Raw genomic sequence first — 26,791 nt, 5'->3', positions numbered from 1 at the left:
TCCAAATAGATGTAGTAACTTGGACAAATGGATGGATGAAATTCTATGGCCTGCATTATGGAAGAGGTCAAATGAGATATAATCGTCCAATTGGGCCTTAGAATCTATGTCCTAGTGACAGGGAACTGTGTATTACCAAGCACACACCCAGACAAACCAGTTGTGTGAGTTTTAGCAAGGAAAATTCAGGATTGCTCAAGAGACTGTGTAACTGGAACTGATGAAATTTATGATAACATTAATAAAGATGTCATAGCTACAGATGTTCAAATATATGATTAACCTGATGCAGGAATGTGCATATTAATTAACAATCTGCTATTAAGTGGGGGGGGAATCCTAGCTTAAATCAATCAAACTGATCATAATGAAATACTATGGTCCTTATCATAAATACTACAAAATGATTGGCCTGCCAACAAGTGATACTCCAGTCAGCATAGACCCACAGCAATCATGTGAGTGACACTGAACGGCTGGTAAAAGAAGGTGAAGAATTGTAAAAAGTTTAGTACTTTGGAACCTCACTAATTTTTTCTGACTGGGAGAGCCCTTGTGAATTACTGCATTTTGTACACATGCGCACACACAAAGGATAACAGGTATCAGAGGGGTAGCCGTGTTAGTCTGAATCTGTAAAAAGCAACAGAGGGTCCTGTCGCACCTTTAAGACTAACAGAAGTATTGGGAGCATAAGCTTTCGTGGGTAAGAACCTCACTTCTTCAGATGCAAGACTTCTTGCATCTGAAGAAGTGAGGTTCTTACCCACGAAAGCTTATGCTCCCAATACTTCTGTTAGTCTTAAAGGTGCCACAGGACCCTCTGTTACAAAGGATAACATCTCTCAAACTGTATTTCCCTTTGTGTATTTGACAAATGGACTTTAATATGAAATCTTATAAAGAATTCACAAGGCTACAGGGGGTCCCCAGTATATGTCAGGTTTGCATTGTTGAAAAGGGCGATGGATACTGAAACGATGGATACCGGGGAATTTCCCCCCATAAGAAATAATGGCCCGGCCCCCCCTTTCCACCCAGTTCTGCCTCCTCCTGCAAGCATGCCCTGTCCCCACTCCTCCCCTTCCCTCCCAGCACCTCCTGAACGCTGGGGGAAGCACCCAAAGAAAAGCCACGCAAAAGGTGAAGCGACAGATATGCGGATTGGGCCCGACAGGAATCAGAACATGTTCCCCTATTGGTGAGCGACAGATATGCGAAACGAGGGATAATGGGGAGACGTATACTGGGGACCCCCTGTACTAGTAAATTCTCTATATCATATTGTGTAAAAGAAATGACATCTTACTAATGAGGGGACCTAACTACAGTTTCTGTTATTATTGGAGAAAGAAGTGATGCGGGTTAGAACAGAGCTTAAAAAAAAATCTTATAACTAGTATGGGGGCAGGAGGGCAGTGGGGGACAGTAATATTGTAAATACCTCAAATGGGATGTCATCTTTCTGAATTTCTGTGATGATTAAAAGCAAAAACTGTTTTGAGTTTAACAACATTTCACACAAACACCAAAAGGAAAAAAACATACTTGGGCCTGATCTGGTACACCTGAGCCCATGCATCTTCTGCTTCTGTATTTCCATCCATTCTACCTCGTTGTAGAGGAAGATGCTAGACCCTCCCTCCCCCCACCATCCCCAAATCACTCAGGCTGGTTACTTTCCAGAGTATAACTGCACTTTGTCTTTCCTGGCAGAGATTTTTAACCATGCAACCTAAATGTTTCACAGCAGCTCTAATAGCTTAGTTTTATGTTAATGAATCATTGTGGTATATTCCAGCTCAGGTTAAAGATAAACGTAGTTTTCAGCTTGTCTCTTTGTTTGGATCAGCTGGGCTGTTAGCCCTATAGGACATGGATTGAATTCAAACTGCTACTCCTGACAGCTAACCAACTCTTACTTTGCTAGATTTTGTTTTAAAGAAACATGTCTATTTATAGACTCGCAGAAGAGTTCAAGTCTGCCAACACTGTTTACACCACATCCTGGAACTCTTCTATGAATAAATATATTTTAAATTCAATTTTAACAGTCCTATCACAACATAGAGTCATAGAGTTTAAGGCCAGGGGGACCACCAGATCATCTGGTCTGGCCTCTTGAACATCACAGGCCACCAGCCCTCACACACTAAACTCAACAACCAAAATTAGAACAAATTATTACGGCACACTGGAGACTAGACTGTTATGTGCCCCAGGCAGAGAGGCCCCTGTCATAGGAGGGTGTCAGGAATCAGGGTCTGCTGCACAGCTAGTCTCCAGACAGCCTTATCAGTACAACTGACCTGCAGCAGGCTGCCTGATTGGCCACACCACCTGACCAGCTGCAGAGGTCAGCAGGTCACTCTTAAACCAGCAGCAGCTCGCTGGCTTCTCAATATTCATACCCACCACTGTGCCTGCTCCTGTGTTACCTTGTTCTTGCTGCTCCTGCTTTTCCCCCCACCTTGCTGCTGCCCTCCCCTTGCCTTGAACCCCTCCTTGCCTGCTACCTTGCTTGACCCAGTTCCTCATCTCTGGTTTGACCCTGGGCTTTGGCTCCTGACTACTGATGATTGTCCTCATCCTGGTCAAGTGACACAAGGAAATGATTAAGTGAGATATAGGCAGATAAGCCTGGCAAGTGACCCACACCCACATGCTGCAGTGGAGCCTGGAAACCCCCCTGAGGCCACTGCTAATCTGACCTGGGGAAAATTCCTTCCTAACCCCACATGATGATCTGTTACATCCCGAGCATGTGAGCAAGAACCCACCAGCCAAGCACCTGAAAGAGAAAATGCTTGGTGCCATCTCAGAGCACTGGCCCACCTCATCTACCCTCCCCTCTCCAGCCATGGTCATTTCTGATGCTCTGGAGGAAGGATGTAAACAAACCCCAGAATACACTGGGGGGAAGGTGGAAGAGGTAATCCCTTCCTGACCACTGCAGGTAACTAGCTGAAATCCTGTAGCATGAGCTTTTGGGAACATAAGCTATAAACTGGAATTTAGCTGCAGGGCTGTTTAAACCTGCCTCCTACCATTACAAGAAACCCTGTCATACAACCACAGCTCTCTCTTAAATTTGTCCAGCTCTATCTTAAAAGTAATTAAGTTGTTTGCTCCCATAACTCCTATTGGGAGGCTGTTCCAGAACCTCAGCCCTTTGATTGTTAAACACTTTCTTCTAATTTTCAGCTTGAATTTGTTCATGGGCAATTTATACCCATTTGTTCTTGTGCCAGCATTGTCCTTTAGCTTAAATAGCTCTTCACCCTCCCTGGTATTTATCCCTCTAACATCTATATATATATATACAGAGAGAGAGAGAGAGAGAGAAATCATATCCCCTCTCAGCCTTCTTTTTGTTGGATTAAACAAGCCAAGTTCTTCCAGCCTTCTCTCATAAGATAGGCCTTGATCATCCTAGTAGCACTTCTCTGCACCTATTCCAGTTTAATATCACCATTATTGAACATGGGTGACCAGAATTGTACCCAGTGTTCCAAATGAGGTCCTACCAGTGCCTTGTACCATGGCATTCATACTTCACTCTCTCTACTGGTAGTGCCTTCCCTGATACATCCTAGGCTCACATTTGCCTTTTCTGCAGCTGCATCACATTGGTGGCTCATAGTCAGTCTGTGATTGACTAACACACCCAGGTCTCTCTCCTCCTCTGTCACTTCCAACTGATATGCCCACAGATTCTAGAAGAAATTCTTATTATTAGACCCTAATTGCATGAGCTTGCACTTTCTACCATTGAATTTCATCCCATTTCTGTCACTCCAGTCTTCAAGGTCATCCAGATCTTCCTGTATAATATTCTAATCCTCCTCCGTATTGAGCATGAATTCCAATTTTGCATCATCAGCAAATTTCATTAGTACACTCATACTTTTTTGTGCCAATGTCATTAATAAAAATAGTGAATAAAATTGGTCCCAAGACCAATCTTTGAGGTACTTCACTAGTAACCTTCCTTCAGTCCCATAATTCACCTTTTTAGCACAAGCCATTGCCTTTTCACCTTAACCAGTTCCTTATCCACCAATTTTTGTACTGATCCCTATCCTCCCTAATTTAACTAATGAGTTTCCATGTGGTTCTTTGTCAAATGCTTTACTGAAGTCCAAGTATATTAGATCCACTAACGTTACTTTAGCTAAAAAAATCAGTTATTTTCTCAAAGACGCAAACCAGGTTAGTCTGGCATGATCATGATTGGCAAACCCATGTTGTGTTACATCCCCTTTACCATTTCCCTCCATGAATTTAATTATTCTTCCCTTCACAATTTGTTCTAAAGCCTTGCACACTACTGAGGTCAGACTGTAATTGCCCAGACCACTTCCCCCCTCCGCCCCCCTTCTTTTAAATACAGGTATATGGTACTACCCCTGAATCGATAGAAATATTACAAATCCTTGCTAGCAAGCTCACATGCCAGCTCTTTCAGTATTCTGGGATGGAAATGATCTGATTTCCCATTATTTGAGCTCATTAAGCTCTTTACATTTTTCTTCCACCCACTTCGGATGTGGTAATTTCCATTTGTAGACACACTTCCATCAGCAATACCGTCTTCATGCATATGTTCCATATTTCCATCCTTATTAAAAACTGAGGCAAAGTATTCATTTAGTTTTTGGGCCATACCTAAGTTATCTTTAAAGGATCACAATGGAATAAATCTAATGAGAGGAAAACCTATATGAGATAAGATCTGGAATTCCAGGCCCAGGGGTGAAAGTAAGTTAAAGGACTTACCGGTACGCTGGAGTCCTGAGCAGGGGCATGGCCTCAACCGGAAGAGGCGTGACCTCAACCAGAAAAGGTGGGGTGATTTAAAGGGCCCAGGGCTCTGGCGCAGTGGAGCTCCAGGCCCTTTAAATTGCCAATGGAGCACAGCCACCACTACCCCGGGGCTCCGGCAGCCGGGCTCGGGCAGTGGTTTAAAGGGCCAGGGGGCCCTTTAAATCACCAGCCTAGGGAAGCCGGTCTGGTCTGGCACGGCATACCGGCTCTTGCCAGTACACTGTCCTTGACCGTACCGGCTTACTTTCACCTCTGTCCAGGCCCCAGTATGAGATCTTGCAGTTCCTGACCATCTATGGTTCCTTCTCACTTTCTCATATCGGGACCAGTTACTGCTGGTCACTGAGTGCCTTGGGCATCTTCAATTCTTTTAGGGGAGAGAAATACCCAAATCCTCCCAGAGTGGTCACCAGTTTACATTTATTTCCTTATCTGTTTGGCATGTTTTAAACATCTGTGCTTTGCAAGCTTACCCCCCCTCCCCCAGTCCCATGTATATTTATGATAAATGATACTTTAACCTTGAAGCATCTGTTTTCTAGTCACCATGTGTAGTCCAAGGTGCATAGACAAGGGCCTGTTTTGCGTCAGAGTAACATTTTTACAAGTGCAGAGTCACTATGTATGCAGCACTGTATTTCTGGTGGACTGAATGCTTATAGCACCAGAGATTGCTTTTGGCACGACATAGATCTTGAATTAGCAAATTAATCTTATACTCTCTTTAAGAGCCAGTATGGTGTGACATATTACTTGCTCTCTCACCTGCCAACTATATCTTTTAAAAGCTACAAAGAGGACACTAAGAAATGCATTCCTGAGTATTATATAAAAGACTCCAAATTAGAATCCCAAGACCTGATTCTGTGACCTTCATATGAAATAGAATTTGCATGCCTGATTCCATTGCCATCAGTGGGATTATTCACATGATACGTACTCCTCGATATGAGTAGGAGTCACAGAATTGGGCCCCAAATACTTTCTGAAATAGATTTCTTTAACACTTATAAAAACCCTCTTGATCTGATTCCCATTTTACACTAAAGCCCCTTTCTATTGTGCTGGCAGAGTAAAATAACCTAAAACCCTACAGGGACATTGTAGGCAAGCTGAAGTCTGTGTAGTGCTATGATATTTATTGCATTGCTATTATGATAGCCTGACATAGTTTCATTTGCCTTTGTACCCATTTTGATAAAGTGCTGAGAAATACATTGTTTCTTTACTGCTTTTGCTAGATAGGTGGGGGGAAAAAATCAGTTTTCTTTAGTGGCACAAACTGCATTCTCCAAATGTTTCCATGGCAAGTTTTTTATCAGTGGAAGAACATTTAATTTCCTCTCTTGTGTATTTTCACAGATTCTTTTGAAGTTATATATTTTTTTCTCTTTCACACCCAAATCTTGGCAAACTGAAAATGTGGCTTGTTGCCTTTGCTACAGGTATGCAGCTTCTCTCCCCCTCTTGTGTAAGGCCATAAACAAGGAGAAACAGAATGAGCTGCTCTCAAATTACAGAATGCTGAAAAAGGTCAGAATCTTAAATCATGGTTCAGATGGCACAAATAAATTCTGATCTCTCAGAGCAGCTATAGTATAAAGAAAGTGATGGAAACACAGCATGAATCCTTATATGAAATGCTACAAACTTCCTCGTCTGATTAAAATTGCATCTATAGCCACATTATTTACAAACAGTAGGAACCAAAGATGGACTATATGCAGTGATTGTAACAAAACAAAATAAAAAAAAAAGGCGGTTTTGGTTTTGCAAAATCTTCTTAACTATTGTTGTTTTTTGCAAGTTCAAAATGAAACTCACCACCTCAACAGCTGCTATAAACAGATTATTCTGATTTTAATATTTACCCAGAGGCCAGACTCAAGACTGGGGCCCCATTGTCCCTTTGGGTAACTGTGGTAGGGAGACAAATGTGAGGACACACCTATTTGGGAGGTTTCTTGTAAGTCTCAAGGACAAGAATCATAACATTTCTTCTTAAATTGTAAGACCTAACTTCTTCTTTCTGAGCAACTTTTGAAACTGAAAATGTCTCAGAGCCCAGCTTTAACATTCTGGTGTTTTGCCTAGCTTATAAATAACACAGTATTTTCATGGTAAGGTTGTAAATGCACAGTTTACACTGATTTACTGCAGTTAAAAATGTGCAGGGAAAGATGGCCTAGTGCAAGGCCAAGGTAGTTCTGGGGTTTGTTTAATAAGATGGGGGTAAAATCCTAGTTCTCTTAAAGTCAATGGGAATTCTGGGGTTCTGGGGTCTTATATTTCAAGATCACTGGTTTGAATCGGGGCCAAAGGTCTGTGGTGACCAAAATCTGACAACTGTTTGGCCTATGTGAAATTAATGGTTGGTCTCAGTTCAGTTCTCAATGGACAGGTGTTAGTGTTACAAAAGGTTCCGTCAAAACTGGTATCCTTGCTTGTTAACAGACTTTGCAGAGGGCAAAGAGTGAAAAGGCATAAAGACTGTCTTACCTATTTATCCCTTAGGAGGGTAATTCCTTTTAGATTACGGATGAGCCACACAAGGGATGTGGAGTAGCTGAACTTGGAATTGCTTGTGCTGTACTTATTCTGTAGAGGGATACTGTATGTCACTCACCAGCAAAGTCACTTTGGTATTTCTCATGTGTGCTAAAAATCATTCAAACACTCAACTTAAAAAATTATCTCAAAAACACATTAGCTCAAATTCATCCCTAGTGTAGCTTCACTGAAAGTGGAATTGCCCGGCAAATAAATTTACTCAGATTCCTCACTGTATATTAAATACCTTATTAATTCACACTTCACTAATCATAAAAATACATAAATGAGTTAACAGTTGCTGGCCACCTTTCTCGTTGTTATGAGGTGCCAGTTTACCAGAGGCATCGCAGCAGAAATGAGCATTGAAGGATTTGAAGGGGGATAGGGCCATGGGGGTCACCAATTAGTTCAGGCAGCATAGAAGAAAAGGCAGCATGGAAGAAAGCACAAAGGTGCTATCAGGAGAAGAGCCTGCATGGATAGGAAGGAGAGACATTTGTACTTAGTGTGACAACTGCATTTCCAGTAAGAATATGCTAAATACACTGAATTCTTTCCACCTCACTTGGTTAAAAAGCCATAGACACCTGCAACAAATAGATGCCTGTTGACACTGACAGTGGAGCTGGAAGGTGTAATTTCCAGCTCAGGTAGACATATCCACACTAGTTCTGAGGTTAGTGTGCTAAAAATGGCTGCGCAGCTGTGGTGGCATGAGCAGCAGGATGGTCTAGCTGCCCAAATACATACCTATGGTCTCAGACAGCATCCTACTCAGGGCAGCTAGCCTGTCCTGCCACTCACGCCACCATGGCTATGCTGCTACTTTTGGCATGCTAGCTTAATCAGAGCTAGTGTGGGGATGTCCCCCTGAGCTGGAAATTATACCTTCCTGCTCCAGTGTAGACATACCCTAAATGTTGGGCTTTTAGTTCCACTGGAAAGATATTGCCTGACAGATACAGTAGCCAGTACATCTGATAGTTACAGGGTATGTCGTCAATGCTAATAAAAGGTGTGTTCTGAACTCAGGCTAGCTAACCTGTGTTAGCTAGTTAAGGTTAAAATAGCAGTAAAGACACAGCAACTCGACCTTTAATTTGGGGGAGCAGCTCGAGTTCAACCCCAGGTTCTTCTACAGGCTTTAACTTGATCTGCTAACCTGAGCTAAAAGTTGAGTTGCCACGTCTTCACTGCTGTTTGAACTTGGGTTAACCTGAAGAAGAACTCTGTTTGGCTCAGAAGCTTGTCTTTCTCATCAACAGAAGTTGGTCCAATAAAAGATATTCCCTCACCCACCTTGTCTTTCACTTCTTTCTAGGGAAGACATACGCACATTCAGTCTTACAGTGCAGTAATTGCGGGGGGGAGTACCTGCAGTGAGCAGAAACTATTTTCTGGACTGTAATTATTCACTGAGTTCTTCACTTCTTTTTTTATGACAGAGAGAAAAAATAGTCTTCATTTATTCAAATACTGAGACCTCTCAAAAGCTCCCTGCTGTTATAAGAAATAGTGTAATTAGTGCAACCTGCTATGTCGCTTTCAACTTTGGTTCTTAGGTATTAGGGAAATTGCTGAATCTCTGATTAAAAAATAAAATCTGGAAAGACCAAAGATGCATTCTGCTGATGCAGCAACCATCCCATGGAGCAATTAGTATTTAAACTAAGTGGTAACAGTGGTGCCAGGTCAGTTAATCTTTGTTCACTGCAGATCAAAACAGAGAAGCCTCCATCTCACTTTTCTAAAATGTGAGGCTAAATTCTGACCAGCCAAATATGGTTAGGCTGAAATTATTTTACTTGTGTCTGAGGCTGTAGAACGATTATTTCAAGAAGTGACCCCCCCCCTCTCTCTCTCTTTTGCTCAAAGTTGCTCTCATTTGTCCTACAATATTTGGCTGTCACCACCACTCACTAAAATTGTCTATAGATAGGGATTTTCCACGTTGTTTCTAATCTGGGCCACTAATATGTCATGATGAGCGCCATTGGTAGGTTTTAAACATTGGAAATAATCAATTTGTGAGATGCACCCTATTACATTACACTCATCATTCTCCTATTTTCCCCTCATTTGTTTGTTACACCCACGTATCCCATCTTGTCTTAAATTAGGCTCCAAACCTGCGAACACTTAGACATGTGCATACCTTTAAGCAGGTGAGAAGTCCCTTTGAAGTGAGTGGGTCTACTCAGGCATGTAAAATGAAGCATGTGTTTTTAAGCAGAATCAAGGCCTTAGATTGTAAATTCTTCAGGAAGGGACTGTCTCTTACTGTGTATTTGTAGAGTGCCTGGCACAATGGGACCCTGATTCTGACTGAGACCCTAGTAACTGCTGAAATCCAAATAAGAACAACAATGGAAAGGGATATGTAATAAAATACTAGAAAAGAATAGGTTAGTTTCTGTTCAAACAAACTTGTGTTTTTCATTAGTTCCCATTTCTTTAATCGAAGGTATTGAAACATAGTTACTTCCAGCTTCTAGATTTGATTTGATAGATATCTGACATTTTTTTCCTCAGGATACATCACTAAAATAGCATTTTCTTTTTAATTTACTTCACATATGACATCCTGTCTCCTTGTTCTACTTGTAGAACATTTTCCCCAAAGCTCTGAGTGATTATTTACCTATTGAAACATTTACATGGACTCTCTGAGGACAGTAGTTGCTCTTGGCAGATTTATTTTTGGACCCAATGGGCCAGACTTTGAACTTTTCAGTTTGAAAAGGTCAAGTCGTTATGGAAACTGACAACTTTTAATTTTGTAACTTCTGTGGGGAGCTGAATAGCACTGACTGAACAAATAAATTAGAGTGGGACGGGCTGCTTTCACCAATGTTTTATTGTCACTGGGGAAACGACTACTTTAATTCCAGTAAACAAAGAGAAACTCTGGATGCCCTAGTGACAATATCAGGCTTTGGGTAGAACCAAGGGAAAATTGAGTTATTAATTGTTTAAGTCTTCTGTGAACCCTTTATGTTTAGGCAATGACAGTATGTTGCACTTCTATAGAGCGTTTTCTCTGGGAATCTCAGAACATTATGACTCCTTAGCTTTGCAAGTTCAATGCCCTGAAAAGATAGGTAAGTAAGTGTATAGGTGGGGAAGCAGATGCACAGCGAAATTAAGTGAATTGCCTCATATAACATGAGATCTATGGCAGAGCTGGGACTTGAGGCCAAATCTCTTGGGTCCCGGAACCTTTCCCTCCGGAGTTGGTCTAATTTGGTCTGATCTAAAGAAGTGTATGTGTTGTATCATCCCATGGGGTGGTGCAATTTTCCCTGCTCTCCACAGCCAGTTAACTCAGCTGTCTGGAGCAAAGGGGGTGGAGCCATGGCCCTACATTCTCCCTGCCTATTCCTTTTGGGGAAACTAGTGTGAATAGTCCCATGTCCCAGTTCCCAGGCACAGGGACTGCAATTGTCTCTGATCCTCACATGGGGTACATGAAGCAGAGAAAAACCAGCCTCTGACCCCTCACCCCATGACCTGCACCAAGGCCATGGTCAGCCTGCTACCAATGTGTAGTCTAAATCATCTCTGGTATCTTTAGTGATTGCCACTAAAACCAGATGAATGATGGGATGCCAGGAAAGGAATCATGGGAGTTTCTGAATTTGATCCCCAAGTCCCAGAATTGCAGTAGGGATCTCACAATATGCCAAGAAAAAAATCCCCAACTGCATGGAGCCTAGTGGCAGAACATTGCACCATGGGATAACTGTTCTGCATTCTTGGCAGATATTTCGGAAAAGCTCAAAGCTGTGTAGCCACAATGATTCACAAGGGAAGTAAGTTAAGTTGTCATAAATAAATGGTGTAGATGTGCTTTTTCATTATATACTGGTATAATTATAACAAAAAGCTATATCAGAAAACCTTTCCTGTGTAGACAAACCCTAAAATACCACTATTCATTCCTGTTTATCCTGAAAAGCCAGCACAGCTATGGGAGCATGAGCTGGATACTATTCTTTATTATCCTTCACTATCCTTCACGGATTGAATTGTTAGCTCCACTTGTGGTGGTGGTGGGTTTTTTGTGCTTTTTTTTTTTATTATTCTTTTTTATTTTTGCAGGCTGATGAGGATTTTGTTCTTGGTTGAGTACTGTAGGACAGCGGTTCTCAACCAGGGGTCTGCGGCCTACTGGGGGACCAGGAGACCTTTTGGGGGGCAGCGGAGCCCCGTGGCTGAAACCCGGTGCCCGAGACCCACACTGAAGCAAGGACCGGCGCGGGGCTGAAGCCGTCCACATCCCCCGCCGCCCCTGCCCCTCAGCTGGGAGTGGTGCAGGGCTAATGCCAGTACCCCCCTCCCACAAGCCCCCGAAGCCGGGAGCGGCGTGGGGCTGAAGCTGGCAAACTGCCTCCATCCAAGCGAGGAGCAACAGGGGGATGACGCTGGGAGCCCCAGCACTCCCCCAGACACTGAAACTGCGAGCCACACTGGGAGTCCCCCCACCCGCACACAGCCCCTAGCTACCCCGTCCCTGCACCCTGAGCTACTCCCCTCACTTCACACAACCCCTAACTACCCCTTCTCTGTTCCTTGAGCGGCTTTCAAACTTTTTGAGCTGAGTTCCCCCTTTGAGTTATACGTTTTGATTGTGTGTTTCCCGCCCCCCCTCCAGCCCAGACAGGTTGGATGGCCTCCTGAGTGACCCAGGGGGTGGAGGTGGCGCTCCATCACTGGACCCCTCTATGTAGAGCTGGCTCGAGCCCCGCCAGCTCTTGCCCCTCCCCCCAAAAATAGAAGTAAAACTATGCCTATGCCCAAGGGTTCCCCCCCCGCCCCGGCCCAGAGCCCTGAGTTCCCACCCCCGCTGGGCCCTGGTGTTTTTATAGCATGTTGAGGGGGGCCTCAGCAAGAAAAAGGTTGAAAACCCCCTGCTGTAGAATGTTTGTGTGCCTTTGAACTGCTGGCTTGAACTGGATTTGTCCTGGAAAAGGTGAGTAGTGTTACAATTGTAATTTACTAGCTAAACGCAGTAGATTTACACAGAAGGTATTGATCTGGCAGTCACTTTCCTATGTGGTTTATCTGCTAACGCAAACAGTCTTTGTTACAGAATATTGATGGCAAATTGTTCTTTTCTTGGATTTGGATTTCATTGTTGTATATCTTTATGCTGTGTCCTTATGTCACCCATTAAAACCCAAGGTATTTCACATACATTGTCCCTTGTTGTGAGAATGCAGAGTACAGGATAATTTTGCCTTGTGCCTATTTCAGGTGCTAGGAGAATTTAGATACTATTGCTTATTGCTAAGCCAGGTAAGCTAGGGAAGAATACCTTGCTTTTGTTAGTTTGAGAGGTGTGTTTGAGGTCAGCTGCAGAATGCTAAAGTGGTCATGTTCTTCCCCCCCATGGAGACTTTATATTTGTTGCTTTATACTTCTAGGATGGAGGCTGGCACAACTGATTAAGAGAGCTTTAAACTAGGAATTGGGGGGAGATGGTTGGGAGATGTCCAGGTAATCTCCATGCCGGATTTTAACATTGAGAGGGAAGAAAATGAAGTAAGAGAGGATACAGCCGTGGGTAGGACAATGGACAAACGGAGGAAGGGTAGTATAGATACCAGTCTAATAGGTGATACTGGGGGTAGAATGTCTGGGCCTAACTGGGTAAAAAATGTGAGCGAAGCCAAACAGCAAGAATTAAGATGTTTGTACACCAATGCGAGGAGCCTAGGTAACAAAATGGAGGAACTAAAGTTACTGGTGCAGGAAATGAAACCGGATATTATAGGGATGACAGAAACATTGTGGAATAGTAGTCATGACTGGAGTACAGGTATTGAAGGGTATGTGCTGTTTAGAAAAGACAGAAATAAAGGCAAAGGTGGTGGAGTAGCATTGTATATCAATGATGAGGTAGACTGTAAAGAAATAAGAAGGGATGGAATGGATAAGACAGAGTCTGTCTGGGCAAAAATCACATTGGGGAAGAAAACTACTAGAGCCTCCCCGAGATAGTGCTTGGGGTGTGCTATAGACCACCGGGATCTGATTTGGATATGGATAGAGACCCTTTTAATGTTTTTAATGAAGTAAATACTAATGGGAATTATGTGATCATGGGAGACTTTAACTTCCCAGATATAGACTGGAGGACAAGTGCTAGTAATAATAATAGGGCTCAGATTTTCCTGGATGCGATAGCTGATGGATTCCTTCACCAAGTAGTTGCTGAACCAACAAGAGGGGATGCCATTTTAGATTTGGCTTTGGTGAGTAGTGAGAACCTCATAGAAGAAATGGTTGTAGGGGACAACCTTGGTTCGAGTGATCATGAGCTAATTCAGTTTAAACTGAGTGGAAGGATAAACAAAAATAGATCTGTGACTAGGGTTTTTGATTTCAAAAGGGCTAACTTTAAAAAATTAAGGAAATTAGTTAGGGAAGTGGATTGGACTGAAGAACTTGGGGATCTAAAGGTGGAGGAGGCCTGGAATTACTTCAAGTCAAAGTTGCAGAAACTATCAGAAGCCTGCATCCCAAGAAAGAGGAAAAAATTCATAGGCAGGAGTTGTAGACCAAGCTGGATGAGCAAGCATCTCAGAGAGGTGATTAAGAAAAAGCAGAAAGCCTACAAGGAGTGGAAGATGGGAGTGATCAGCAAGGAAAGCTACCTTATTGAGGTCAGAACATGTAGGGATAAAGTGAGAAAGGCCAAAAGCCATGTAGAGTTGGACCTTGCAAAGGGAATTAAAACCAATGGTAAAAGGTTCTATAGCCATATAAATAAGAAGAAAACCAAGAAAGAAGAAGTGGGACTGCTAAACATTGAGGATGGAGTGGAGGTTAAGGATAATCTAGGCATGGCCCAATATCTAAACAAATACTTTGCCTCAGTCTTTAATGAGGCTAATGAGGAGCTTAGGGATAATGGTAGGATGACAAATGGGACTGAGGATATGGATGTAGATATTACCACATCCGAGGTAGAAGCCAAACTTGAACAGCTTAATGGGACTAAATCGGGGGGCCCAGATAATCTTCATCCAAGAATATTAAAGGAACTGGCACAAGAAATTGCAAGGCCCTTAGCAAGAATTTTTAATGAATCTGTAAACTCAGGGGTTGTACCGTATGACTGGAGAATTGCTAACATAGTTCCTATCTTTAAGAAAGGGGAAAAAAGTGATCCGGGCAACTACAGGCCTGTTAGTTTGACATTTGGGAAAAATTTTGAAGGAGAAAGTAGTTAAGGACATTGAGGTCGATGATAATTGGGACAAATTGCAACATGGTTTTACAAAAGGTAGATCGTGCCAAACCAACCTGATCTCCTTCTTTGAGAAGGTAACAGATTTTTTAGACAAAGGAAACGCAGTGGATCTAATTTACCTTGATTTCAGTAAAGCATTTGATATGGTTCCACATGGGGAATTATCAGCTAAATTGGAAAAGATGGGGATCAATATGAAAACTGAAAGGTGGATAAGGAACTGGTTAAAGGGGAGACTACAATGGATCATACTGAAAGGTGAACTGTCAGGCTGCAGGGAGGTTACTAGTGGAGTTCTTCAGGGATCAGTTTTGGGACCAATCTTATTTAATCTTTTTATTACCGACCTTGGCACAAAAAGTGGGAATGTGCTAATAAAGTTTGCGGATGACACAAAGCTGGGAGGTATTGCCAATACAGAGAAGGACCAGGATATCATACAGGAAGATCTGGATGACCTTGTAAACTGGAGTAATAGTAATAGGATGAAATTTAATAGTGAAAAGTGCAAGGTCATGCATTTAGGGATTAATAACAAGAATTATTGTTATAACCTGGGGACGCATCAGTTGGAAGTAACAGAGGAGGAGAAGGACCTCGGAGTAGTGGTTGATCACAGGATGACTATGAGCCGCCAATGTGATATGGCCGTGAAAAAAGCTAATGTGGTCTTGGGATGCATCAGGTGAGGTATTTCCAGTAGAGATAAGGAGGTGTTAGTACCGTTATACAAGGCACTGGTGAGACCTCATCTGGAATACTGTGTGCAGTTCTGGTCTCCCATGTTTGATGAATTCAAACTGGAACAGGTACAGAGAAGGGCTACTAGGATGATCCGAGGAATGGAAAACCTGTCTTATGAAAGGAGACTCAAAGAGCTTGGCTTGTTTAGCCTAACCAAAAGAAGGCTGATGGGAGATATGATTGCTCTCTACCAGTATATCAGAGGAATAAATACCAGGGAGGGAGAGGAATTATTTAAGCTCAGTACCAATGGACACAAGAACAAATGGATGTAAACTAGCCACCAGGAAGTTTAGACTTGAAATTAGATGAAAGTTTCTAACCATCAGAGGAGTAAAGTTCTGGAACAGCCTTCCAAGGGGAGTAGTGGGGGCAAAAGACATATCTGTCTTCAAGACTAAGCTTGTTAAGTTTATGGAGGGGATGGTATAATGAGATAGCCTAATTTTGGCAATTAATTGGTCTTTGACTATTAGCGGTAAATATGCCCAATGGCTTGTGATGGGATGTTAGATGGGGTGGGATCTGAGTTACTACAGAGAATTCTTTCCTGGGTGTCTGGCTGGTGAGTCTTGCCCACATGCTCAAGGTTTAGCTGATCGCCATATTTGGGGTCGGGAAGGAATTTTCCACCAGGGCAGAGTGGCAGAGGCCCTGGGTTTTTTTTGCCTTCCTCTGCAGTGTGGGGCACGGGTCACTTGCTGGAAGATTCTCTGCATCTTGAAGTCTTTAAACCATGATTTGAAGACTTCAATGGCTCAGACATAGGTTTGATACAGGAGTGGGTGGGTAAGATTCTGTGGCCTGCGTTGTGCAGGAGGTCAGACTAGATGATCATAATGGTCCCTTCTGACCTTAAAGTCTATAATTCTGTGATTCTTGAGGCTGAAATAAATAATCTACATTGAAAATACATACTTTGTTCCAACTGAGCTGTTGTGTCTGGGCTGGTGTTCTGGTGTGTTATCCCTGGAATTCAGCATTATCTTAAGAGACCTTCCCTCCCCAAGACTTTGTCTGAAGCCCCAATAAATGCAAAATCTAGCCCTACTGAAGTGTCACTACAACAATGACATGTGAGTAAAAGTGTCAGGGGAAAAGTTGGGAGTTTTTCCATTAAGAATGATAGTCAGGATAAGATGGCTATTTCTGAGAACTACTGTAATACAGCAGAGAATTTAACTTCATCTTTCAATAAAATTGGAAACCAGACTCCAGTTCTCCCAGCCAGCAGGAGAAAGCAGACTAGTTCAAAGCTACATTCTGTAAATCGGTAACTAAACTCATGCAATCTGCCAATATTGAGGGAGGCGTGGGGGAATAATGGCAGATTGAATTCTTCAGCAACAGTAATTGATGTGCAGTGTCCCAGAATTAGTAAACTTGATGCTTAAGGAACTGAGACCTAAAGGCTGAAAAGCCTCGTGGACAAAACCATCAAAAGGAGCAGCAATAAGAAATGAAATTTAACATGGCCTGTGTCTTGGCTTTTAGACAGTCACATTTCACATTGTGGTCACAAATGAGGCAACATGGTTTAGTCCATGGTTGTCAACCTTGTCCACCCAGCGGCTGTGGTTTCTTTCCGCAGTTCTTTGAACTATAGAAGATTGTGGGACCCTGCATGGCAAGAAACCAAGGCTGACTTTGAGTACTGAAAGGAGACACTGGTTAGGAGCCAGATAGAAGACTTGTGGGAGTGGCTGGTGTGACGTTATTGACATAATCTGTAACTGTATAGATCACTGTGCGACCACTGTTATATATTTGCAGCAAATATTGTATAAAGGTTGTCGTGTAAGGGGGTCTATGGAGAGGTTATGGTTTGCTGGTTATGATTATGCTGTCTATATGTGTGTATCATTTTTGTAGTTGAAGTTATGAATATTGGCTCTATACTGTCTGTATTTCAAACTTTGCTATGCTTCTGGGTGACACCCCACACAAGTTGGTGTCCGCTCTGCCTAGCCTGCTTGATGGCCCATTAAGGACCATCAGCTATACAATTGACCCATTGAAAGAAGGCGGCAAGGTATGCAGGGACATGCCTATGGACAGAACTCTAAGGTTTTTTCTTGCCATGTGCCCCAATGCTTGTCTTTGGAACAAAGAAAGAGAGGCCACATGACAAAAGACTATAAAAGACTGCTGCAGCTCCTCCATCTTGCCTTCAATCCTGCTTCTTACCTCTGGAGGACTTTGCTGCAAACGGAAGCTCTACACAAAGGACTGATGACCCATCCCAGCTGTGGATGTACTCCAGAGACTTCATTTGAACCTGCAGTTTATTCTATCACTGCTACAAGCCTGAACCAAGAACTTTGCTATTACTATATGTAATTGATTCCATTTAACCAATTCTAGCTCTCATCCATATCTTTTTCCTTTTATGAATAAACCTTTAGATTTTAGATTCTAAAGGATTGGCAACAGCGTGATTTGTGGGTAAAATCTGATTTGTATATTGACCTGGGTCTGGGGCTTAGTCCTTTGGGATCGGGAGAACCTTTTTCTTTTACTGGGGCACTGGTTTTCATAACCATTTGTCCCCATAACAAGTGGCACTGGTGGTGATACTGGGAAACTGGAGTGTCTAAGGGAATTGCTTGTGTGACTTGTGGTTAGCCAGTGGGGTAAAACCAAAGTCTTCTCTGTTTGGCTGGTTTGGTTTGCCTTGGTGTGCACAGAAACCCCAGCCTTGGGCTGTAACTGCCCTGCTTTAAGCAATTTGTCCAGAATTGACGCTCTCAGTTGGGTCCCGCCAGAATCAGCATCGTTACAGCTGGGCAAGAGGTGTTGGGGAGCTCATGAACAGAGGGGGCTGATGAGGGGCTGGGTGGCAGCTGGTGGGCTTGTGAGGGATGTGGTTGTCTGGCATGCTGTGGGGTACTTGTTAGTGCTTCTCTGTCCTCCACCTCCCCCAGAGTGCACTGTGCTCCTGCTATGGTGTAAAGTCAAATGACTTCCTTTCTCATTTGAGCGGTGTGTGGTGCTGGCAGGGAAGAGTGGAGTGTGGCATTGGGAGGCTGGTTAGGGGTGGAGAAGTGGAGAAGCAGGTGAGAGTGCTTCTTCTCTTGCTCCTGCTGGGCCTTAGAACCCATGTGATTTTTACTATAGTTTTATTGGTTATTTTCCAATAACCAATAAAACACTGGTCTAGTGCAAACACTGGTCTAGTGGTTAGAGCACAGATTGAGAATAATAAAAGATTCATAGATTCTAGGACTGGAAGGGACCTCGAGAGGTCATCAAGTCCAGTCCCCTGCCCGCATGGCAGGACCAAATACTGTCTAGACCATCCCTGATAGACATTTATCTAACCTACTCTTAAATATCTCCAGAGATGGAGATTCCACAACCTCCCTAGGCAATTTATTCCAGTGTTTAACCACCCTGACAGTTATGAACTTTTTCCTAATGTCCAACCTAGATCTCCCTTGCTGCAGTTTAAGCCCATTGCTTCTTGTTCTATCCTCAGAGGCTAAGGTGAACAAGTTTTCTCCCTCCTCCTTATGACACCCTTTTAGATACCTGAAAACTGCTATCATGTCCCCTCTCAGTCTTCTCTTTTCCAAACTAAACAAACCCAATTCTTTCAGCCTTCCTTCATAGGTCATGTTCTCAAGACCTTTAATCATTCTTGTTGCTCTTCTCTGGACCCTTTCCAATTTCTCCACATCTTTCTTGAAATGCGGTGCCCAGAACTGGACACAATACTCCAGCTGAGGCCTAACCAGAGCAGAGTAGAGCGGAAGAATGACTTCTCGTGTCTTGCTCACAACACACCTGTTAATACATCCCAGAATCATGTTTGCTTTTTTTGCAACAGCATCACACTGTTGACTCATATTTAGCTTGTGGTCCACTATAACCCCTAGATCCCTTTCTGCCGTACTCCTTCCTAGACAGTCTCTTCCCATTCTGTATGTGTGAAACTGATTTTTTCTTCCTAAGTGGAGCACTTTGCATTTGTCTTTGTTAAACTTCATCCTGTTTACCTCAGACCATTTCTCCAATTTGTCCAGATCATTTTGAATTATGACCCTGTCCTCCAAAGCAGTTGCAATCCCTCCCAGTTTGGTATCATCCGCAAACTTAATAAGCGTACTTTCTATGCCAATATCTAAGTCGTTAATGAAGATATTGAACAGAGCCGGTCCCAAAACAGACCCCTGCGGAACCCCACTCGTTATGCCTTTCCAGCAGGATTGGGAACCATTAATAACAACTCTCTGAGTACGGTTATCCAGCCAGTTATGCACCCACCTTATAGTAGCCCCATCTAAATTGTATTTGCCTAGTTTATCGATAAGAATATCATGCGAGACCGTATCAAATGCCTTACTAAAGTCTAGGTATACCACATCCACAAGACTCGTTATCCTATCGAAGAAAGCTATCAGATTGGTTTGACATGATTTGTTCTTTACAAATCCATGCTGGCTGTTCCCTATCACCTTACCACCTTCCAAGTGTTTGCAGATGATTTCCTTAATTACTTGCTCCATTATCTTCCCTGGCACAGAAGTTAAACTAACTGGTCTGTAGTTTCCTGGGTTGTTTTTATTTCCCTTTTTATAGATGGGCACTATATTTGCCCTTTTCCAGTCTTCTGGAATCTCTCCCGTCTCCCATGATTTTCCAAAGATAATAGCTAGAGGCTCAGATACCTCCTCTATTAGCTCCTTGAGTATTCTAGGACGCATTTCATCAGGCCCTGGTGACTTGCAGGCATCTAACTTTTCTAAGTGATTTTTAACGTGTTCTTTTCTTATTTTATCTGCTAAACCTACCCCCTTCCCATTAGCATTCACTATGTTAGGCATTCCTTCAGACTTCTCGGTGAAGACCGAAACAAAGAAGTCATTAAGCATCTCTGCCATTTCCAAGTTTCCTGTTACTGTTTCTCCCTCTTCACTAAGCAGTGGGCCTACCCTGTCTTTGGTCTTCCTCTTGCTTCTAATGTATTGATAAAAAGTCTTCTTGTTCCCCTTTATTCCCGTAGCTAGTTTGAGCTCATTTTGTGCCTTTGCCTTTCTAATCTTGCCCCTGCATTCCTGTGTTGTTTGCCTATATTCATCCTTTGTAATCTGTCCTAGTTTCCATTTTTTATATGACTCCTTTTTATTTTTTAGATCATGCAAGATCTCGTGGTTAAGCCAAGGTGGTCTTTTGCCACATTTTCTATCTTTCCTAACCAGCGGAATAGCTTGCTTTTGGGCCCTTAATAGTGTCCCTTTGAAAAACTGCCAACTCTCCTCAGTTGTTTTTCCCCTCAGTCTTGATTCCCATGGGACCTTACCTATCAGCTCTCTGAGCTTACCAAAATCCGCCTTCCTGAAATCCATTGTCTCTATTTTGCTGTTCTCCCTTCTACCCTTCCTTAGAATTGCAAACTCTATGATTTCATGATCACTTTCACCCAAGCTGCCTTCTACTTTCAAATTCTCAACGAGTTCCTCCCTATTTGTTAAAATCAAGTCTAGAACAGCTTCCCCCCTAGTAGCTTTTTCAACCTTCTGAAATAAAAAGTTGTCTGCAATGCAGTCCAAGAATTTGTTGGATAGTCTGTGCCCCGCTGTGTTATTTTCCCAACATATATCCGGATAGTTGAAGTCCCCCATCACCACCAAATCTTGGGCTTTGGATGATTTTGTTAGTTGTTTAAAAAAAGCCTCATCCACCTCTTCCACCTGGTTAGGTGGCCTGTAGTAGACTCCTAGCATGACATCACCCTTGTTTTTTACCCCTTTTAGCCTAACCCAGAGACTCTCAACACTTCCATCTCCTATGTCCATCTCTACCTCAGTCCAAGTGTGTACATTTTTAATATATAAGGCAACACCTCCTCCCTTTTTCCCCTGTCTATCCTTCCTGAGCAAGCTGTATCCATCCACACCAACATTCCAATCATGTGTATTATCCCACCAAGTTTCAGTGATGCCAACAATGTCATAGTTGTATTTATTTATTAGCACTTCCAGTTCTTCCTGCTTATTACCCATACTTCTCGCATTTGTATATAGGCATCTAAGATACTGGTTTGATCTTTCCTCCCAGTTTTGTCCTGACCCTCCTTTCTCTCTGCCAATATAGCCCACACTCCCTCTCGTTTCCGACCCATCTCCCAGGTCTCCATGTTCCCCACTTACCTGCGGGCTTTGCTCACCTGTCCCCGTCGAACCTAGTTTAAAGCCCTCCTCACTAGGTTAGCCAGTCTGTGTCCAAATAGGGTCTTTCCCCTCCTCGAAAGGTGAACGCCATCTCTGCCTAGCAGTCCTTCCTCAAATAGCATCCCGTGGTCTAGGAAGCCAAAGCCCTCCTGGCGACACCATCTTCGCAGCCAGACATTCACCTCCATGATGCATCTGTCTCTGCCTGGGCCCCTACCTTTGACAGGAAGAATCGAAGAGAATAACACCTGCACTCCAAACTCCTTCACCCGTACTCCCAGAGCCCTGTAGTCACTCTTGATCCGCTCAGTGTCACACCGCGCAGTATCATTTGTGCCCACATGGATGAGTAGCATGGGGTAGTAGTCAGAGGGCTGGATAATCCTCGACAATGCCTCCGTAACGTCTCGGATACGGGCTCCCGGCAGGCAGCATACCTCCCGAGATGAAATGTCAGGGCGACAGATGGGCGCCTCCGTCCCCCTCAGCAGAGAGTCTCCGACCACCGCTACCCTACGTTTCCTATTCGCAGTGGTGGCAGCAGACCTCCCAGCCTTAGGGGTACGAGGCTTCTCCTCCTTTACTGTAGGGGGTGATGCCTTCTTTCCTGTATCAAGAAGAGCATAACGGTTACCTATTACCACAGCGGGAGGGTTCGGAGCAGGGGTGGAGCACTGCCTGCTGCCAGAAGTAACCAGCTGCCAGTGTCCACCCTGAGCCATCTCCTCCTCCACCAGTGGTGTATCAGCAGTCCTGTGTACTGGGACAGCTACCTCAGCTGTCTCCACATGGACACTGTCCAGGAATTGCTCGTGGATTCGGATGCTTCTCAACCTAGCCACCTCCTCCTGTAGCTCTCCCACCTGCTGCCTGAGAGATTCCACCAGCAGGCACCTTTCACATTGGATGGTCCCCCCAGCCTGGATATCAGTAAGTGGAAATTGCAAGTTACAGTCTCTGCAAAACCACACCAGGATCTGGGTAGAAGCATCCATGCTCAGGCGCTCTGTCTGGCTACAGGCGCAGGTGGAGGAGACAGAAGCAGTGCTGGCACAGGTGTTGCGGGTCTTCCTAACCATCGTAAGCCTCCCTCTGTCAAACTCCCGTCTGCAGCCCCCTGTCCGCTGAAAGGGTTGTTTAAGCAAGAAGTTTTAGGTTTTAAGGGGAATAAAGGGAAAACAGATAGAACCGGCAAGGGACCCTCGCCCCTTCCCACTCCCCTTCCAAACTCCCTTGCGCAACTCCCTGTTAGCAGCCCCTGGTCGCAAAAGCTCCCTGGTCGCTTGTGCGCTGCTTTATAAAGCCCTGGCCTGTATGAATGCCCCGCCCACTGATTAAGGCTCAGCCAATTACCAGAGGCTTCTAGGTTTCAAACCTTCCTTTGAAGCTCACAGCTTCCAACTGCCAGCCACAGCACATGGTCCTTCAAACAACCAAACAAACAAACAGACTGACAAACACAAGCTCAGCACACAGCAAGTAACCCCCAAACACAAACAAACACACAGTACAGACAGTCACTTACCCCAAAAGGGTGCTGTATTGCTCCTCCTTCACCTGGAGAACTCCCTTGTGAAACTCCCTGTTAGCAGCCCCTGTTCGCAAAAAAAGGAAATATATGCATACTGTAAATACATTTAAAAGAAATAGACAAGGAAATTTTTCCTTCATTTCCATTCACTCATTTCTCTCCCAGTGAGGAACAAATCCACTCCAGAATTCCACAGTTTTCTTGAGTGACGGGAAGTTGGACATCCAATTTTTCTGAATCCAAAGGCAATGACTTCATGGATGAAACTGGATCCACAATACAGCTTTCAGTCTTTTGGCAGGTGAGGAAAGGAGCAGGGGGAGGTTGGAGTGAAACTACTGAGTTGTAGGACAGCAGTATGATTTCATGAAATTTCAGGAGATTTGCTTCTGATTACGGATCTCCAGTCCTGCCAGGTTCAACAAATGTCAGTAAACATGAGAGGTAAGTTGTCTAAACCTCAGCCTCCCTGAGACTGAAATGTGGGCAAAATCAGTTTTCAGAACAAGCGGCCTAACGTTATTTGAGTAACAGAATGGCACTGGTATCTGATTTACAAATAGCACAAATTCAGATTCATTATAATATAGGTGAATTTTTTTTTTTTTTTTTTTTTTGTGCTGCCTGAGATTCAAAATATACTATTCCATATTCTACAGTCTTGTGCATGATAATGGTTGTCAGAGCCAGTGTTCATTAGGAAAGCTGCTGGACTAATTGTGTACACAGTATCATTTTCTACTGATGAGTTTCTATGAGGTGAAAAACAAAGTGCTCTCCCTCTCCAGGAATACAACCAGTTACCTGAGTGGCAAATTCAGTGCTTGTGGTTTGTTGTACAGGTTGTATGATGAAAGCATTTTCTCTAGCAGGCTCAAGGCATAGAAACAGGCTATTACTGCTTTCATTTGCACAGTAGTATCTGCTTGTTGTTGGTCATAGTTCTATCTCTGACACCAGATCTTGAATGTGCCTTGAACAGAATGGTATTATGAGCTCCTTTGGCATGCCACACTAATGTTTCTTTGGTGATGATTCATTTCCTGGGTTGGGAATAGGCCTTTCGTGAAAACGTGTTGTAATAGGCTTTCAAAAGTTCTGTCAGCTGTTTCAGGTTAGCATGAGCAACATCGGCTACAATTATTTCTCCTAAAATATAAAATATGACTAACTTAGTTTAATAAAGTTCGGTTGTATTTTTCAAAATAGGCCTTTTCCCTGAAAGATCAAATCAAGACAAGAAGATTAAAAAAAAAAAAAAAAGCCATCTCTTCCCATCTCTGAGCCAGACTCCAGCAGGATCCTGGGCAACTGCACAAACAGGGGGATGGTGCAAGAAGCTTCTTGAGTTCCTACACAGGGGCTGGCCAGAACCAACTGGGAGCTCAGGCCTTGCTTCTTGTTAATGTTCCTATGGGAGAAAGGTGTCTGAAGAGATGCAGGGCCATGTAACCAATTCTCCTTCACCCCAGCCAGCAAAGAAGGCTGGGCACAAGCAGGGAGCATGCTGCAGCTTCACTAAAGGGGACTGAGCGACTTTGGTGGCAAATTCACTCTGAGAATCCCAAGGAGATCTTCTGCTTGGGGCTCCAGCTGCAGCAAGGTCCCTTTGTACCCACTCAAATACATGGGGCGTAAACTCACCCTGTCTAGACAGGATGGCAAGTCAGACTTCTATGGATCAGATAAATGTTACCCTGGAAACCTAAACAAAATTTGGCAGGGTGTGAAGTGGGTAAAAACAAAAATATTTAAAATAATAGAGCTGAAATGCTATTAGTGTCTCAAATACATCACAGCAGCTAAAACTTGGATACCTGTGGTCTGCAGACATCCTCATTAGCAGGTGAGCCACTCAAATTGAAGCTTCTGTTATCAGTCAAAAGTCAAACCATTTGGTCACTAAAATGCAGTCACTATTTCTTCTCAACTTCTTTTGGCTTTGATTTCTCACCAACCAAGCTATGTTGAAATCTCCTAACTGTAAGGTCTGAGGCTGCCTTCTGCAGTAAAAACAGCAGCCATGAGCTAAGTTGCAGAGAGTCACATCCAATGTAATATCAGGCTGTTAAGAAGGTGAGCCAGTCTTAATAGAACTCACCATCACCAGATAAAGAAACAGATCTTAAAAGGTTTAAAGAAAACTTTGTTTGATAGCATTGTGTGTGGCAAGAAACTGTTTATCAACAGCTGTGATTGTGAAATCTATATTTCTCTATTGTCTGGCCTTTATGATCCCCACTTCTCTATTGTTTCTCTGCATGGTCTCTGTCTGCTTCTTTAATTGTTTCTGTCCGTTGCATAACTAATTTTGCAAAATTTAAATCAACTAATGTGGTGAGATGACTGGTTAAAGAATTGTTTCATAATGGGCTAGGATTGGTGCAAAATACAGTTTTGTAGTACTTTCGTTTAAACTGATTGGTTATGGTATAGCTAAGTAGGACCTAAGTTTTAACTATATAAACTGGGGTCCAAAGGGAACTTCTCTGGACCCTGACTCTGGGACACAGACCAAGATCAGAACTGCCAGACCTCCACACCCTGCTGACCATACCAGGCAGAAGCCAGAGTCTCCAGATGATCTAATCTTAACTGGCCATCAAGAAAAGTTCATCTGCCTTATTGGGAGTGGTGAGCATTGTATGCTTAGTGTGTGTATTCTGTTGATACGTTGCTAATAAATATAGGTTAAGGATATTACTCTGTAAGGCCTTTTCCCTGTAAAAGGCTCTGCAGACCCATAGAGCCCTGAGTCCACTGAAAATGGGTGTTAGCCCTGAGCCCACGGAGGGGTAAAATTCAGTCCCTTAATTTCTAAGTACCCAAAAGAAAGGTTGGTGAGGTGGGAGCCCTAAATTATGCAGGTAACACTAACCACAGTCTTGCTCCCATAGGGCTTGATCCTGACTCATTGAAGTCAATGGCCAAACTCCAATTAACTTGTACCAAAAAAGAAAAAAATGCTGCCGCATTTTGGTTTTTTACAAACGGTGTTGTTGTGATGGTACATGGCTGGCAGCCATGCCACCTAATGCTGCACTCCTATCAGATCTCTGTGGCAGGATGGCTCAGTAACTAGATATGAGACAATCAAAAAACATCTAGATGCTTTAGGAAATGGCATTGATTAAGTGGAACTTCCCCTCTGAGTCATTTGGAAAATTCCCATTGACTTCAGTAGGGCCAAATGGCCCTCAAAGACGTGTTGTGGCAAGGCTGCTGGTGGCCACATACTTTCCATCCCTCCTATTCTTCTGAGAAAGCAGGTTCATAATGGACCGGCCACTTCCAATGGCCCACTCTTCCCAGCAAAGACACCTTCCCCCCAAGACACTGATCCCTGACTATGTGTGATCTCCTCTGCCATATGACTCCAGCTCCTTTGGGAGAACCAGTATTTGGATTTCCCACAGGGCCGGCTCCAGGCACCAGCGTGGCAAGCAGGTGCTTGGGGCGGCCGCTCCGGAGAGGGGCGGCACGTCCAGCTATTCGGCAGCAATTCGGTGGACGGTCCCTCACTCCTGCTCGGAGCGAAGGACCTCCCGCCGAATTGCCGCCACAGATCACGATCATGGCTTTTTTTTTTTTTGGCTGCTTGGGGCGGCCAAAACTCTGGAGCCGGCCCTGATTTCCCACCCCATAAGACACTTGAGTTCATGGCAGACAGTCACTGATAGTGTGTTGATTTTCATTATTACAGAC

This window comes from Emys orbicularis, chromosome 1 (genome assembly GCF_028017835.1).
Source record: "Emys orbicularis isolate rEmyOrb1 chromosome 1, rEmyOrb1.hap1, whole genome shotgun sequence".
Lineage (NCBI taxonomy): Eukaryota > Metazoa > Chordata > Testudines > Emydidae > Emys > Emys orbicularis.
This window is presented reverse-complemented; position numbering follows the sequence as displayed.